This window comes from Lipotes vexillifer, unplaced genomic scaffold (genome assembly GCF_000442215.2).
Source record: "Lipotes vexillifer unplaced genomic scaffold, Lipotes_vexillifer_v1.1 scaffold1122, whole genome shotgun sequence".
NCBI lineage: Eukaryota > Metazoa > Chordata > Mammalia > Artiodactyla > Lipotidae > Lipotes > Lipotes vexillifer.
In genome coordinates this window covers 1024820-1039492 of record NW_006798649.1, presented here as the reverse complement: position 1 = coordinate 1039492, position 14673 = coordinate 1024820, and the positions used below count along the sequence as shown (strand labels likewise).

General features: G+C 46.3%; 1 protein-coding gene across 3 annotated transcripts in view; it reads right to left on the bottom strand.

Moving 5' to 3' along the window:
• Positions 1-14673, bottom strand: part of NFASC (neurofascin) — a 187097-nt gene that overhangs the window by 83914 nt on the left and 88510 nt on the right. For 2 of the 3 annotated variants that reach the window (XM_007470673.1, XM_007470674.1), the window contains exon 2: positions 9560-9668. The gene's annotated coding sequence lies outside the window, so the exon portion shown is untranslated. Of the gene's footprint in view, positions 1-9559; positions 9669-14673 lie in introns of those variants that run through there. The other variant, XM_007470669.1, reaches the window with a different exon arrangement.

The following is a 14673-nucleotide window of genomic DNA, read 5'->3' as shown; positions in this document are numbered from 1 at the left end:
TCAGATATTTCCTATTACTGAGAGATATGCATCCCATCAATGAATTAGTATATTATAAACCCTCGATTAAATCACAAATGATAAAAACTGTTGTTACAGTATAAGCCTGAGTAATAAAAATAACAGCTGTGAAATAATATCTATTAAGCATCCCATGAAGTAGATAGATCCTGTCCCTGCTCAGCAGACATATTCATCTCCATTTTTCCTGAAATCCTCCCCCACTCCCTCTCAGGGTTTCTGTCTGATCACAGTCAGGCCACCCTGCTTTCTCCAACCCACAGACAGACTCTCAGAATCTTGGGATTCAGCCTCTCCAGGCACTAACCCCAGAACTGCCATCACCTCTGTTCCCAGCCTCCCCGCGTCCTCACCCCAAGCGCTTCCGCTTAGCTGCCCTGGTTCTGAGGTCACCTTCAGCAGAGGGCTGCCCTGGGCACTGTGGAGGACCCTCCTCCCTGCTTCCCCTCCTACCTCGGGTCCCCTCCTCCCTTCCATCTCTCATGCCAAGGAAGGAACCATGCAACAGATGGTGACCTGAGCCCACTCACTCCCTCCACTCACAGGCATCTGAAGGCCAGAGGGGTTTCCTAGGAAACTGGAAATGCCCCCTGTTAGTGATCATCAGCCTGTCCCAAAGAGACAGAGCGCCAAGCAGGGAGAAGGAAGATAGAGGAGTCTCTGGAAGAGGATGAGACAAGACGGGGAAGCCGCAGGGGGAACTCCCTGCCTTCCTCTTGAGAAAGCCCCAGGGAAGCTTGATATCTCACATCTCCCCTTCACCGCCCAGGAAATGACCGCAGTCTCAGCATCTTTACAAAGTCTCTCTGCCCGCGCAATCCTCCCACCTCCCATTTATGGGGCTGTAATGGCACCAAACCCTCCCGGGCCCAAGGACTTGACAGCCTAAGAAAGCACTCACCAGCCGGCTTCTAGATCTGCCTCTCCCCCTGCCCAGGAGGGGAGACCCTGCTTCCTCCCTGTGTGGGGTTGAACCAGTTGTCTTCTAGGATTTTCCAACAGCTAAAGACACCTTGTTATGGGATTCAAGCCCCCTCCCCCCTCCCCCCTTCTCAGGGTTGGAGGGGGGTGGTCTCCATCTGCTCGGTGGCTGTGTTTCATGCTTGGCTCCCTTGCATGGTCAGGGGGAGAGATCTGGGAGGAGTGAGGGGCTGTGTGTTTAACCATTGGTAGGGTTCCGCTTGGTGGCAGGGGCACCAGCAGGTGTGGCTCCTCCTCTCCCTGCCTGGGCTAAGTTCACAGAGGCCATCAGGGTCTCAGCAGGAGTGCAGGGTGGGGGAACAACAGTATCAGGTGTCCCTGATTCCCGCCGGGAGGGGGTGGAGGGGGACACCTGGGTTTAGGATTAAGGATTTGGCTGAAAACAGCTGTTTCCTGCTCAACACCCAGAACTAATCTATAGGTTGAAACCTGAACCACTTGGCTATTTATTAAGTTGGGGGTGAGGGAAGGAGGGGTCAGGAAAGAAGAAAGGGGGAAGGGACCTTTTCCTCGAGGTGCCCACCATAAATATCTAGTGAATTTCTCGTGTTCACTCTAGGCTCTCTGGGGCACAAAGCACTTGCAGGGCACCTTGGTGTGCAAAAGCCACCAGGCAGCCAGGCTCCACACGAAGGCTGCGCCCACCAGGAAAGTGCCCCGCTTCTAGGGGGAAAGGTGCAGGCACCTCACTGTGGGGGCAGAGCTGGTTGAGTCACTAAGTCAACAGAGCTTGGACATAAGAGACCTGCTGCATACTTTTTCATAACTGATTTGTGTGGATCTACAACAAATCTTTTAACCATCTGCTTATAGTGGACCTTTAGATTATTTTTCTTTATTTTTTCTCCATCACCACAATGCTACAACGAACACCCTTGTACATACAACCCGATATATGGAAGAAGTGGGGTTGCTGCCTTATCCTGTTTCTTTGACCCCAGGCCAACTGGAGCCTGACACATCTTAGCCTGGCATAGCAAGACAGCCCAAAGTATACAGGCAGCTGGGTCCACAGCCCAGCCCTGGACAGCCGACCGCACAGGCTGGCAGTTGCTGGGCACACTGGGAAGGATATCGCTGGTGCTATAATCCAGCCGAGCCAGCTTTCTGAAGCTCTTTGGGGCTGTCCATTTTCTCCTCATTATTATTGCTTATTCGTTCATCCTTCAAGAGGCAGGACTGGGAAACATACCTGGAATGGAAAAGACTCTCAAATGTAGTCAGTATAGCTGCCTGTTAGCCGATGCGACACGCTGTGCACGGGCTGCCTTCAATAAGGTTTGTGGATATCTGTGCATTTCCCTTATTCCGGCTCCACTCACTGCCCCTGCTCTGGGTTAACTGAGCTCTGACCAGTTTTCTTATAGAGATTAGCAGGTAAAGCAAATTGCAAAGGGAACAAAAGTTAACATGTAGGGTATACTGACAGCCTCCACCTTGGAGACATCAGCTAAAGACACAGGAAACAACCTTCCCTCGGTGGGGGGAGAAATTCTGCCACCTCCAAGGAGAAGAAGAGCCCCCACCTCTCTACAACTTAGGAACCAACTTCACACTCATCTCCCTGTTTTCTACCCTCAGGGAGAAAGTTTCACAGCAATTAGACACACATCTTCTTCACAGCTGGAGGGAGAAGAGAGGGCTGTGAAGCTCTCCAGCCGACTCCAAGCGGGGGAGAAGACACCCGGGATAGCAGAGCCGGCTCCCCTGGGCCTCTTAGTGAAGGAAAATTGCTCCGAGGAAGGCTGGAGGGGGAAGTAGTCATAATCCTATGGACATAATCCTATGTGTCCAAGGGTACAGCCCAATATTTGGGAAGGGTAAGAAGGAGGGACCTGAGTGGGAGAGAAGGTAGAGACTGAAGGTAGAAGGCCTGAAAGGGAGGCTTGGATTTAGTATGAGAAGACCTAGGGTTCCTCAAAACACGAAACACAGAATTACCACATGACCCAGCAATCCACTCCTGGGTATATACCAAAGAGAACTAGAAATGTATGTCCACATCAGAACTTAAACATGAATGTTCACAGTAGCATAACTGATCATGGCCAAAAAGTTGAAACAACCTAAATGTCCATCAACTGATGATGCATAAGTAAAACGTGGTGTATCTATATATAAAGGAATATTATTCAGCCATAAAAAAGGAATGACATATGGACACATGCTACAACATGGATGAACCTTGAAAACATCATGCTAAGTAAAAGAAGCCAGACACAAAAGACCACATATTGTACCATTCCGTTTATACGAAATGTCCGGAATAGGCAAATCTACAGAAGTGGGAAATAGATTAGTGATCGCCTAAGGCTAGAGGAAGACCAGGGTCGGGGGTGGGAAGAGGAGAGACTGATAATGGGTATGGGTTTTTGTGGTGGAAGTGGAAGGTAATTAAAATGTTCTAAAATTAATTATGGTGACTGGTGCCCAACTCGGTGAATATATTAAAAATCAATGCATTGTATACTTTATTTTTTTTCAAATTTATTTTTTATTGAAGTGTAGTTGATTAACGAGTTGTATACTTTATATAGGTGAATTGTATGGTATGTGAATTATATCTCAATAAAGCTGTTATTTAAAATATCAATGAGAAAAAAGAATTAATTACATAAGAACTTGGAAGACTTTGTAAGAAAACTGTGATACTTCAAAAAGGGAAATGAATGATTAAATTTATAAATGCAGTTTCAAATGTTCAAAGGAATTTAACTAAGTTTATTAATGGAATCAAACAAGTGATTGTTAAAATTTATAAGATCTATGAAGAGAATTGTAAAATTTGTCAGTTGAAATGAAAAGTTTAAGAAAAATTAGGTTTGGGGATTCCTAAGTTTAACATATTGAATATTGATTTTTAAAGAAAGACCTAGGGCTAAGTTCCTGGATGCCACCCAGAACAAGTCACTGTTTGTCTAGTCCCTATCTCCACAGTAAACCGCAAAATGCTGTACAAAGGGAATGCTGCAGAAAGAACAGCCCGAAAGCTCAATCTCTGTCTTGGTGGCTTTCCTGAAGGGTGATAGCTGTACAAACCCCTACAGCCACCTTTCTTTCAAACCCCAGCTCCTCATTCGAGTCACTGACCAATGCGTTCCCAGGCTCCCTGAGTGGGATGTCCATTTGGAGTCGGGGCCTCTGTCCATCTGAGGAGCTACCATCTGGACCCATCTGCTCAAACATCACTCATGTTAAGCTGCTTACTCCACCCTCTATTTGTGGGATTCCAAGCCTAGTTTCAACAGACCAGGGTTCTAAAGCCATTTGAAAACCACAGGATGAGCTCAAGCAGGAAAAAAAAATAGGGGGGCGGGGGGGGGGTGCCAAGACTATTGAAGAAGCCTGGGCTGAGGGAAAAAGAGATGACCTCCAGCCCCTTAACCGGACTGTGAGCTTCTTGAGAATGAGGGCAGTGGCTTCTACCTTTTTCCTGTGTTCTTCATAGAAGCGAGCACCAGCTCAAAGCAGAACAGGGCTAGCTAAGAAGATGCAGACCAGGGGAAACACACCAGACATGGATTCTGAGACGCAGCTTCAAGAGTAGGTGACGTAGGGCTTCCCTGGTGGAGCAGTGGTTGGGAGTCCGCCTGCCGATGCGGGGGACGCGGGTTCGTGTCCCGGTCCGGGAGGATCCCGCATGCCGCGGAGCGGCTGGGCCCGTGAGCCATGGCCGCTGAGCCTGCGCGTCCGGAGCCTGTGCTCCGCAACAGAAGAGGCCACAGCAGTGAGACTCCCGTGTACCGCCGGGAAAAAAAAAAAAGAGTAAGTGACGTAGTATAATCCCTCTGGCACATGGAAGGGGCAAGGACTTGCGAGCCACACACCTTTGTTTCAATCCCACCTCAGCCATTTACCTGCTGCACGGTCTTCAGCAATTCGTTTACTTTCTCTCTTAGAGCCTCAGTTTTCTTGTCTTTGAATGGGATAATACACTTACTTATTATAAGATTATTGTGATGATTATTAACTGAGTTGATTTAATTCATTTTAAATGAATTAATGGGCTAATGTTTATGTATAGCATCTAACACAAGGCCTGGCCCAAACTAAGCATTCAAAAACTATTGGTCATTTCCCCTTCCCCACAAGTTACAGCTGGTGCAATGCTTTGCTACATGACTTTGGACAAGCTGGACTTTCGAACCTACAGATCTATTTTGTAGATGTACAAAGTACACAATGCCTGTGCTAATAACCATACATTAGCTCTGTGGCCAAGGAGTTATTATTCACTCTTAGAGCCGACAGACGGTTATCTGCACAAGTGTTGTCTACTGTGGACCAGAGAGCAGGGAGGTTCCTGCAAGATTCCAGACCAGCCAAAGCAGCTCTGTGCTGCCCTCTCTCCTGCCTTTACCCTGGCCTCCTTAACCAAAGTGCTTCAAACTCCTGGAGATCACCCTGCATGGCCCCCATCCTGCCCTTGTTCATGCCTGCTTCTTCCACCAGTGGTCCATGACCTATGACATCAACTGCACCAGACTGGAGTCAACCTCAATGGAGCCAGGTCAGTTCTTCTGAGGCTTCCATCCTGCTGCCAATATTGGTCTAGCTGCTGATATTCCAAGGATTGCACAACCCCGGTGGCATTTTTAAGATTCCTGTCTGACATGATAAGGAGGCACAGGGAGGAAAGGACTAAGACAGCAGGAGGGAGCAGCATCTGTTCTTCCTCTCTCTCCAGCCCTCTGCATTCACATCCAACACAGACATCGGTCTGGATCCAACTGCCATCCTGGCAGGCTTCTACAGGCTGGAGGAGATGTGAAAATACAGGTGCGTGCAGGAGAGGAGGTGGAACAGACAGGGGAAGGTTGTTTCCTGCATTATAAGATGCACCGTTTGTCTAGAAGTCTGGTGCAAAGTGCTGGCTATTATGCTCACACCGAAGACACCACTGGCTCCAGCGGGGTAGGGAAAAGCTTGGTGTTAATGCCCCGAGTGAGCGCATACACCTGCTTGTAGAAAGGCCTCCCTTTGCTATAGTCTATAATCCTCCCATTAGACACGGAAACTCACGGGATGACATGCTGTCTCAAACCCAACAGCCCAGCCTCCAGTAAAAAGGTGGGTTTAGTAGGGCAGCAAGGAAGGCTGAGAGGGGTGTAGAAGCGATTGCATCACCTCAGCAGAAACGAGGTAGATAGCACACACGATTGAGGGGAATAGCTTTCACTGCTGCCAGCTGTGGCTCCACACCTAGCCCTGCAGATCTCAGCACCCAGGGGACGGTGGCTAAGCATGGATGCTGCCTCAGGGGCCCGGAATTGGTCCTGGGGCAGGGAGTACGGAGGCAAAACAGTTCCTAATGCAGTTCCACGGCCCTTCACTAGTCATCCCACAGTGGTGTGTCCTGAGCCCACGTTGGCCACAGCAGCCTGTTGTAACGTTTCTGGAGAGAGCAGGCCCAGCTTCTTACCAACAGGCAGAGGGGCTGAGGAGTGTGAGTGCCATTAACCAAATGACTCCATTTGAGAAACTGAAGGCCTGGGGGAGCTGGGTGGTTCTTCTGCCTTGCGTCAGAGGGCAGGTGTCTGCTCTGAGTGCCTGGCGAGGCCCAGGGGCTGAAGCACTGGGGCAGGGGAGACCCGGGATGGGAGAGATTAGTCTGTGTGGGAAGGTGCCTCACGCTGGGGCTGCAGGAGGAAGGGGGAGGGGGGAGACCTGAGCTGGGGAGCAGATGCCTGGGGCCGCTCCAGATGGCAGAGTGGCCCAGAACAAAAGGAGAAGAGCCAGAGCGAAGGAGGACAGAGAAACAGAGGACTTGCTCCCCTGAGGCCTCCCAAGTGGAGAGACAAAATCAGATTCTTACCTGGAACCTGGCCGGAGGCTTGCTCAGAAACATCTGTGCAGCCCCAAACCACCCTGACAAAACCCTGCAACCCCAAGCCCAAATGGCCAACCATGTGGGTCCCAGAGCTGGAGAACTGCTGGGATTCGAATTCAGGTGCTGCCGCTTTCTCAGCTGTGGTGCTCTGAGCATGTTCCTCCACCTTTCTGTATTTCTGTCACCAGTAAAATGTGGGTACAATGGGCCCTATTTCATAGGGTTACTGTGAGGAGGATTAAATGGAAAGTGCACAGTGCTGGCGGCTGGGGAGTCCTCCAGTGCTGATTCTGGCAAGGATGGCTGTTACCACCTCTAAGGAACCGGCTCAGACCCCCGCAGAGCTTAGTCATCCTCACGTGGCCATATGTGTGCGCTCTTTTCTTCTTCTGTTAAAAGTTTCCCTGTATGTCCGAAGGTCCTCTGATCCTTTGACTCCCTGAAGGTGTGGGTGCCTCAGACTGGAGGAGGCAGTGTGGCGTCCCAGCAAGAAAAACAGCCCACAATTCAGGACATCTGAGTCCTTTCCTTTTTAAAAAAATTTATTTATTTTATTGATTTTTGGCTGCATTGGGTCTTTGTTGCTGCGCGCGGGCTTTCTCTAGTTGCGGCGAGCAGGGGCTACTCTTCATTGCAGTGCGCGGGCTTCTCATTGCGGTGGCTTCTCTTGTTGCGGAGCACAGGCTCTAGGCACATGGGCTTCAGTAGTTGTAGCACATAGGCTCAGTAGTTGTGGCTCGTGGGCTCTGGAGTGCAGGCTCAGTAGTTGTGGTGCACGGGCTTAGTTGCTCCGCGGCACGTGGGATCTTCCCGGACCAGGGCTCGAACCCGTGTCCCCTGCATTGGCGGGCGGATTCTTAACCACTGTGCCACCAGGGAAGCCCCAGGACATCTGAGTTCTAATATGAGTTCTGTTGCTGTTCGTTTTGTGGACGTTGGAGAAGTAACTTCTTGAGCCTCATTGTATTCATCAATCAAATGCGAATGATGACGCCAGCCTTGCCCACATCACAGAATTGTCGTGAAAGTCAAATGACACAACTAATGTAAATGAATGCACTGTAAAAATATAGTGAACCAATATTAGGTTCCAATTTTAGGGCTCGTGGATTAGACTGGAAGTGTCCAGAGGTGCAAGCTAGAACAGGTTTGCTCTGCATCAGGCAGGATGCAGCAGGGTGTGACTCTGGCTGCCACTCAGATGCGCTGCTATCATCAGAGAAGGTCGGGGGGCTCCCAGGTTCCTTAGGCAGGGATCTGGTTAGGCAACCCAGAGTGGGTGTGCCCAGGGAAGAGTGTGGCGGGGCCTTAGGAGGGGGAGCAGAGATAGTAAGTAGGGTGGGTTCATGAAAAGGTGCCAAGAGAGGGGCCACAGTGACCACAAAGCCGGACTAACCCCTGATTCTGGCACACACCTGGGGATCTGTTCCCATGCTGTTTTACATATATTTACAGGCCCATTATAATAACCTGTACACTAGTTTTGCAATCAGAGTCCTCCAAATACAAACCAAAAGAAGGGTGCCCCCCCGCCCCCCGCTGCTACTGCCAGTATGTTAAAGTTCAATACTTAGTAACAGGTGAAAAAGTCCTGTGGTCAGATGGATTTCCCTGGTGGTCCCCGAAACCTGACACTGTTCTAAGGCAAGTCGTAGACCTAAGAGAACCCACACAGAAACTACCTTCATAAAACAAGTATATCTGAGCCGCTGTTGATACGACAAATAATTTCATTTACTGAATACCTAGTATAAGCCAGGCACAGTGCAGGGTTCTTTATATGTTTAACCTTTACAAGATGTTCATTATTACCCCTACTGTATAAACCTAGAGTGGTCTGAAACTTTCCTACAGTCACAAAGCAAGGACAGCCAGAATCCATGTCATCAGCGTATTCTGCTCCTACCTTTCAACTCCCTCCCTGCCTGCATCCTCCCAGCCTAAATCTCCAACTCTTTCTGGGAGAACAGAAGCCATCTGAAAAGGGAGTTGGAGCAATGAGGCTGAGATGCCCACACTCAAGAACAGGGAAGCCTTTCTCTCTTCAGGCCTCCAGGTCAGACTCCACCAGCCCAGAAGCCCCCAGGCTGCTAGCGTGTGATTCAATGCCAATTACTCCTTGGTTAAATTTGTAGCCCTTATTTCTTGCATGTACTCCCCTGCCATCCCTGCCTTGAGACTAAGACAGGAGTTGCTGGGAGCAGCAGGAAATTTTACCCCAGAATGGAACAATGCAGACCCTGGACACAGGGTGTGGCTTCAGTGATGTCAGCTTCAGCTGTTTACGGTGCCCTGGACAGCTGTCCATCTGCCAGGGCCCACTGCTCCACCCAGAGGAGGGGTTCTCAGACTGCCCCCCATATGCTGGGGCTGTCACTCAGGAGGCTCCCAGGTTGTGGAGGCCAGGCTAAGGGGGAGTGAGGGCCACAAACACAGCTGTTTCCCAATTTTTCAGTTGAACAGTCAGGACAATGGCAGGGCTAATGCCGGCTCACTGCATCTGCTGGAGAAAAAGGAACAAATCCTTCCCCAAAGTCAGCCTCTGGCCTAGGAGAGCCTTGAGGTCTGGCTCTGTGGCCAACTCTGGGGAGAAGGAAGGAGATGTCCCCTCAGAAAATTCCGGGGCCTGAAACGTCTCTCATCAAAGAGAAGGGGCAGGAGGTGAGAATTTCTTCCCACCCTACCCCTGAGACACGGGGCCCAGGCCCAGGCCCAAGCCCCACTCACCGTCTCTGCCTCATTCAGCCTCCTTCCTGTAACACCAGAGGGGGCTCCCTTCCAGTCTGCAGCGGGAAGGAACACTCCAGCGTCCCAAATTGCACATAAGTCAATCAACCTGTCACAAAGCAAGCACAAAGAAGAACCCCAGGGTCACTTTAGGAGAGGAAAAGAAAAGGCTTTGTGCTTTGCAGCTTGTTCATTCACTGGGAAATTACATCTTTGTCCACACCCATTTGGGCAGTTTTACATAGCATAACAGCATCTTTGTTCACAAAAATTCAAAGCACTCTGCAAGAAATGGGACAGATTCTGCAAGGTGCCTAAGCATGCTGGACTTTGGGAAGCGGGGATCATCTCTCTCTTCATAAGATCATTATTGTGGCCTGACATCATAATCGAATTGCTGAATCCCTAGTCACCTGAAGGAGTTAAGCCATTCCTCAAAGAATCTCTCCTACACCCAAGGGAGAATTTACCCATAATTATCTCATTAATTTTTTTACTTAGGAGAACTATTATGTTTTTCTTCCCCATCTACAGATAATCAAACCAAGTTCACCATAAATAAATTACCCATTAAAAGGAGATCTAATTGTAGTGTTAGGAGACATGGGTTTTAGGTCCTAGCTTGTTCTATCATTTTGCATAGATCATGTCCCTACATGTGACTCATTTTCTTCATCTGTTAAATGGGGAGAAGGTACAGGACAGTGGGTCAGACCACTAGACTATGAGGTGGCATTTCAAGGGTTCAAGTCCCAGGTCTGGTCCTTTGCGGCAATCATTTAGCCTTTCTCACTACAGATAACGTATCTCACTTAATCATTTGCTTTAACATTAAAACGTGTCTGCAGAAAATGGTCACATCCACCTTTGTAGAGGGGAATGCGGCAATATCTATCAAAATAAGTATGCATTTACTCTTTGTCCCAGTAGCCTCAGTTCTAGGAATCTTTTTGAAATATATCTTATATGATGCCCAAGTTCTGACCTACAGGATTGTTGTCAAGTGAAAAGAAACACGACAGGAAAAAGTGTGCTTAATATGCTACCATTTATTTAAGAAAGGGAGAATGAATGCAAAGATATATATGTATTTGCTTATATTCTGCAAAGACAATAAAAGGATAAAGCATAAAATAAAATTTAAGGGACTTATAGGGAGGGGGAGGAATGAGGTGGAGGGAACAGGGATATTGAATATACCTTGTTTTGTGGATTTGCTTTGGAACATGTAAATATTTGACATAATTATAAGGAACAATATTTTTGAAAGAAATCCCTAAAATGAAAGTGTAGCAAATGAGTCTGTATGTCCAGCTGGTTGGCATAACTATACACAGAGAAATTAAAACACAGTAATTTGACTCTATATCCTTGGAGGGATATATCCTAAGAATAAAAAGAACTGCCTCATTCCCCCCACCCCAAAATCCTAAACTGTTTTCAATAATCATGCTATTGATGAAGCTATGGTATTATTATTATTGTTGTTATTCCTCAGAATGTGTATTGTGGGATAAACCAAATGAGTAATAATATTTATATTACTGAAAAACAAGGGTTTCATATTGCAAGAAGATACAAATGTAAGCTCGATGAGATCAGGTTAAAATTTTGTAGTCCTGATTGTGAACTGAGAGTATCAGGATGAACTCCGTATGTTTTATGTTACATCCATCCATACCACACACACAGGCTAGGTAATTCTTAGTTGTGTGGCTGCCCAATGCTTAATAGGCTATTGAGCAGCATCCCTGACCTCTACCCCCTAGATGCCTAACACACATTCCACCCCCCCACACACACACACACACACACACACACACACACACACACACACACACACACACAGACTAGCAAGGCCTAGAAACAAGGATCATCCTGGAAGGAATGAGTACCCCCTAGCAATCAGATTATGAACTCTATATACCATCCCCCACAAAGAAATCAGGCTTCCTTGGAGAAGGGTCTGAAGCAGCAAATATATAAGATGAGCCTAGAGCATCGTCACACCATAAAAGCAAACAAAGCGTCAAAGATTACTAGAGTTGGGGGGACCTTCAAGATGGAGGAGGAGTAAGATGTGGAGGTCACCTTCCTGCCCACAAATACATCAAAAATACATCTCCATGTGGAACAACTCCTACAGAACACCTACTGACCTCAGACTTCCCAAAAGATGCCTGAGGGCGACCTATACGCAGAGGTGGGGCCCAAACCAAAGCTGAACCCTGGGAACTGTGCGAACAAAGAAGAGAAAGGGAAATTTCTCTGTGCAGCCTCAGGAGCAGCGGATTAAACCCCACAATCAACTTGATGTACCCTGCATCTGTGGAATACCTGAAGAGACAATGAATGTTCCCAAAATTGAGGCGGTGGACTTTAGGAGCAACTGTAGACTTGGGGTTTGCTGTCTGCGACTGATTCGTTTCTGATATTTATGTTTACCTTAGTTTAGTTTTTAGCGCTTGTCATCATTGGTGGATTTGTTTATTGGTTTGGTTGCTCTCTTCTTTTCTTTTAAAACTATTATTATTTTATGTTAATAGTTTTTCTTTTTAATTTTTTTCCCTCCCTTTTCTTCTGAGCTGTGTGGCTGACAGGCTCTTGGTGCTCCAGCCTGGTCTCAGGCCTGAGCCTCTGAGGTAGGAAAGCCAAGTTCAGGACACCGGACCACCAGAGACCTCCCGGCCCCATGTAATATCAATCAGCGAGAGCTCTCCCAGAGATCTCTGTCTCAATGCTAAGACCCAGTTCCACCCAACAGCTAGCAAGCTCCAGGGCTGGATGCCCCATGCCAAACAACTAGTAAGACAGGAGCACAACCCCACCCATTATGAGAGAGGCTGCCTAAAATCATAAGAAGTTCACAGACACCCCAAAACACACCACCAGACGTGGCCCTGCCCACCAGAGAGACAAGATCCAGCCCCACCCACCAGAACACAGGCACAAGTCCCCTCGACCAGGAAGCCTATACAAGGCACTGAACCACCCTCACCTACTGGGGGCAGATACCAAAAACAATGGGAACTATAAACCTGCAGCCTGTAAAAAGGAGACCTCAAACATAGTAAGTTAAACAAAATGAGAAGACAGAGAAATAGGCAGCAGATGAAGGAGCAAGGTAAAAAACCCCCCAGACCAAACAAATGAAGAGGAAATAGGCAGTCTACCTGAAAAAGAATTCAGAGTAATGATAGTAAAGATGATCCAAAAACGTGGAAATAGAATGGAGAAAATACAAGAAATGTTTAACAAGGACCTAGAAGAATAAAGAGCAAACAAACAATGATGAACAACATAATAAATGAAATTAAAAATTCTCTAGAAGGAATCAGTAGCAGAATAACTCATGCAGAAGAATGGATAAGTGAGCTGGAAGATAAAATAGTGGAAATAACTACTGCAGAGCAGAATAAAGAAAAAAGAATGAAAAGAATTGAGGACAGTCTCAGGGACCTCTGGGACAACATTAAATACACCAACATTCGAATCATAGGGGTCCCAGAAGAAGAAGAAGAAAACAAGGGACTGAGAAAATATTTGAAGAGATTATAGCTGAAAACTTCCCAAACATGGGAAAGGAAATAGTCAATCAAGTCCACGAAGCACATAGAGTCCCATACAGGATAAATCCAAGGAGAAACATGCCAAGACACATATTAATCAAACTATCAAAAATTAAATACAAAGAGAAAATATTAAAAGCAGCAAGGGAAAAGCAACAAATAACATACAAGGGAATCCCCGTAAGGTTAACAGCTGATCTTTCAGCAGAAACTCTGCAAGCCAGAAGGGAGTGGCAGGACATATTTAAAGTGATGAAAGGGAAAACCTACAACCAAGATTACTCTACCCAGCAAGGATCTCATTCAGATTCGATGGAGAAATTAAAACCTTTACAGACAAGCAAAAGTCAAGAGAATTCAGCACCACCAAACCACCTTTACAACAAATGCTAAAGGAGCTTATCTAGGCAGGAAACACAGGAGGAGGAAAAGACCTACAAAAACAAACCCAAAACAATTAAGAAAATGGTAATAGGAACATACATATTGATAATTACCTTAAATGTAAATGGATTAAATGCTCCAACCAAAAGACATAGACTGGCTGAATGGATACAAAAACAAGACCTGTATATATGCTGCCTACAAGAGACCCATTTCAGACTTAGGGACACATACAGACTGAAAGTGAGGGGATGGAAAAAGATATTCCATGCAAATGGGAATCAAAAGAAAGCTGGAGTAGCAATTCTCATATCAGACAAAATAGACTTTAAAATAAAGACTATTATAAGAGATAAAGAAGGCCACTACATAGTGATCAAGGGATCAATCCAAGAAGAAGATATAACAATTGTAAATATTTATGCACCCAACATAGGAGCACTTCAATACATAAGGCAAATGCTAACAGCCATAAAAGGGGGGAATCAACAGTAACACAATAATAGTGGGGGACTTTAACATCCCACTTTCACCAATGGACAGATCATCCAAAATGAAAATAAATAAGAAACACAAACTTTAAATGATACATTAGACAAGATGGACTTAATTGATATTTATAGAACATTCCATCCAAAAACAACAGAATATACTTTCTTTTCAAGTGCTCATGGAACATTCTCCAGAATAGATCATATCTTGGGTCATAAATCAAGCCTTGGTAAATTTAAGAAAATTGAAATCATATCAAGTATCTTTTCCGACCACAACACAATGAGACTAGATATTAATTACAGGGAAAAAAACTGTAAAAAATACAAACACATGGATGCTAAACAATACACTACTAAATAACCAAGAGATCACTGAAGAAATCAAAGAGGAAATCAAAAAATATCTAGAAACAAATGACAATGAAAACACGATGACCCAAAACCTATGGGATGCAGCAAAAGCAGTTCTAAGAGGGAAGTTTATAGCAATACAACCCTACCTCAACAAACAAGAAACATCTCAAATAAACAACCTAACCTTACACCTAAAGCAATTAGAGAAAGAAGAAGAACAACAACAACAACAAAAATCCCCAAAGTTAGCAGATGGAAAGAAATCATAAAGACCAGGTCAGAAATAAATGAAAAAGAAATGAAGGAAACAATA